This window comes from Xyrauchen texanus, chromosome 22 (assembly GCF_025860055.1).
Source record: "Xyrauchen texanus isolate HMW12.3.18 chromosome 22, RBS_HiC_50CHRs, whole genome shotgun sequence".
Classification (NCBI taxonomy): domain Eukaryota; kingdom Metazoa; phylum Chordata; class Actinopteri; order Cypriniformes; family Catostomidae; genus Xyrauchen; species Xyrauchen texanus.
This window is the reverse complement of record NC_068297.1, coordinates 14,968,241-14,971,912: the sequence shown is the minus strand read 5'-3', so window position 1 is coordinate 14,971,912 and position 3,672 is coordinate 14,968,241.

The following is a 3,672-nucleotide window of genomic DNA, read 5'->3' as shown; positions in this document are numbered from 1 at the left end:
TAAAACTGGTTCAGACTGGGAGATTCTATCTCGGTTTAGTTTTCAGCCGATGGCGCCGCGGAAAATTTGGATTAACGTCACGCCCATTGGAGCATGCTATTGGCTGCAGCGTTGCTAGGCTCGTCCTTGTTCGCAATCTGTTGGACGCACCGTCCGTCAATCAAACTCAACTCTTTCGGGCGCCCACGCGACTACTCCGCCCGTTTACAGGAAAAAGGCAAACTGTGTGCAGTATGGAGTTGTAATATGTGATATTATTACTGTCGTGGATTGTACTGGAATGTAAAGCATGGCTTTTAAGTTGTATCGTCGATGTGCGTGTTTTTCCATCCGTTTTGCAAAATTATTGGCGTTGTTATCCACCGTGAGCATTAAATTACAAGCTTTTTTGTATATTCGCAACCATTACTGCCAGTTTATTGTATGCAGTTTGGGATTATTAATTTTTCGCTGGGCTGAAGTCGATCAGGGGCATCGAGTCCGTGAGGCGGATGTTGGAGCTTGTACTTGTGTTGATTGTAAGCTGGTAATTTTCCACGAGCCACGAAGGGGAGTGGTTGTTCAGAGTCGGGGGTTTGAGACGCATTGTACGGGTCAGAGCCTGATACAGTTGGCTTGTGATGGTTTCTACAAACGTAACTACCGCTTGTACCTCCGTAAATAACTCCTATGAGACAGTTATGTATGAACTGAAGGTAAACACATACATTACTCGAAAACATCATAAACTGGCCGTGTTATGGTTCACGAGTACGTGAAATGCGTGATTTACACGCACTCTCACCCCCCCCCCATGTGACGCAACTCCACTTAAACGTCATTTGATGGAAAAATACAGGATTTTGTGTGCAAACTACTGGAGTGCCTGCACTAAACAAAGCTTGCGAAAAAACACACACTGGCCTTCATTAAATCTATTATTTCGGCTTATGTATTCAAACATTTTAATACATTTCACATGGACAGAGTATGTTGCACATGTTGACTAAAATACAGTACTGTGCAAAAGTTTTAGGCACTTGTGTAAAATGTTGCATAGTGAGGATGTCTTCAAAAATAATTACATAAATAGTTTTCATTTATCACTTAATGCCATACAAAATCCAGTAAACCTAAACAAGCTGAATCAATATTCAGTGTGACCACCTTTGCCTTTAAAACAGACCCAATTTTCCTATGTACACCTGGACACAGTTTTTGCCACAGTTCTTCTATCTATTTAGGCTGTCTCAATTGCTTTTGTCTCTTTATGTAATCTCAGACTGAAACATCTTTCAGTGGGGGGCTTTGGGAGGGCCTTGTTGCAGGGCTCCCTGTTCTTCTATTCAAATATTTTCTATTTGCGAATGTAATTTTTGGAATTCTAACATTTATTTTCCTATTGACACTAAAGCTGAAGATATAAATAACCATCTTAAGACAAATGATTTGTGAAACATCTTATGTGCCTAAGACCTTTGCACAGTACTGTATCATGTAAGCTTATGCAGGGTCTAGCTTACACACTTACATTTACACATTTGGCAGACACTTTTATCCAAAGCGACTTACAGTGCACTTATTACAGGGACAATCCCCCCCGGAGTAACCTGGAGTTAAGTACCTTGCTCAAGGACACAATGGTGGTGGCTGTGGGGATCGAACCGACAACTTTCTGCTTAGCAGTTCAGTGCTTTAGCCCACTACACCACCACCACTCCACTTACTCCTGCCGTTTTAGGACCAGTTATTTGGTTAATTATATGCTCAGTTTAATCCAGACAAATGTATCAAAGACCTTTAATCCAATGCCAACTGGTCTTCTGTTGTATTCTGAAACTGACTGCAGATTTGCAGCTCTTTCTGTGAATGGGCAATACCACTTCTTTTCATTTCTATCTTAAATTACCAACCAATTATTTCAAGTCCAATAACACCATATTCAATATTTATTTATTTTGCTATTTATTGGGATAAAATGTGTAATTAATTTTTTTTTTTAAATTCAAGTCATCATTATTTTTATTACATTTCAGGCTTAAACAGAAAATTATTAGACTTCTGTTTTGTTTACCCTTATGAAAATTAATCATGGTTTTACTACAGTAACAACAGTTGGTTAACATGGTATTTTGTTAAACCGTAGTTACCACAAAATTAACCATGGATACTATGGTTACTATAATATTACTATAGTAAAACCATGGTTACTATAAGGATACTACAGTACACTACTTTAGTAAAACCATGATTAATTGCATCAATTTCCAGCAAAGAAATTATAGTAAAACCGTGGTCAATTTTTGAAAGGGTATCATTTATTAACAACCATTACAGAACAGTATCAATCGTCTAAAAACTTTTAATTTGAATAAACTGGAAGAAGTTTATAGTTCCCATTCTGCACAAGTATTTGCTAATATAATAATATTTTTTTTGTAATTATTTTTACTTTAAAGCTTAGAATAAACATTCATGTTCATGGTAAGCAAAGAAAAATATCACTAGTTAAAAAAAAACTTTAGAATCAATATTTTTATGGGGATCGATATTCTCGAAACAACATCAGTATGGGAAGTATCAATACTTTAGGATCGATCTGCCCATCTTAATGTAAATTGTCAGGTGTAATTGATTAATAGCTGTTGTGTGTAGATCATATCCTGATTCACTCTTGTATTTCCATTGGAGCAGTAAACTGAACCAGAAATGACTATGAGGTGGTGTAAATTAAATTGTAGGTGTTCCTTAGTACCTTAGTGTCTCCTGTTTTCCTGTCAGTGAGCCAGTGCCACAACTGAAGTTTCTTGAATACAAGCCAGTGTGCTTTCCTGGAATTGCAGTCAACATTCTCTGAACCTCCATGAAGCTTGATGCTTCAGTGGGGGAGAAAGAGTGTTTTTCTTGAACGAGATCAGTGTTGCATTCTTTATTTTCTCCATTGGCCATGTGCTTCTGTATTGTTTGCATGTTTCAACGTAGGGTTTGTATTAAAAAATATTAGTAATTAAACAACAGAGTGAGAATGTGTGGAATTTTATTTTACCTCATCACTTCAAACCTTAACAATTTCGAATTGAATAATAATGGATCAAATGTTGTCTCTATTTGGATGTTTCTTATAATGTTTTTATTTAATATAATATTTCTCTGAGATCAACATTGTTTAAGAGTCCAAAAGAACGAGAACATACTTGTGCAGAGTAGGGACCCTGAATCGAAGTTCATATTGACATTGTAACGGCTTCAAAGATTGAGCAATCAGCAAAAGTGCTTTCATTGAGTGCTTTCAGGCTATGATGTTTGCCATGCTTCCTTACTATTATATGTCCCAGATGTTGTGTATTGATGAGAATTATTTTAAGAAATACAATTAACCTTTGAAACATATAAATTGTCTGGGTTTTCTTTATGCATCTTTTACATTAAAGGCAAAACCTGATGAAAATCTTTTTTCACAGCACTCATAAAGAAAAAAATGGAAAAGAAAATCATGTCTCCCTGCAAGTATGTTATTTATCAACACATGCCAAAGGTCTGAAGTTAACAGGGTCAAAGGAATGGCTGAAGGAGTCATTCTGAAAGGAGCATAGGAGTGCACGTGCATTGTGGCACATACATTTGAAATGAGGGGGGCTGTTCTGTTCTGGTTTGGGCTGGCTTAAGCCAGTTGGTCCTGCTCTTACATTTACA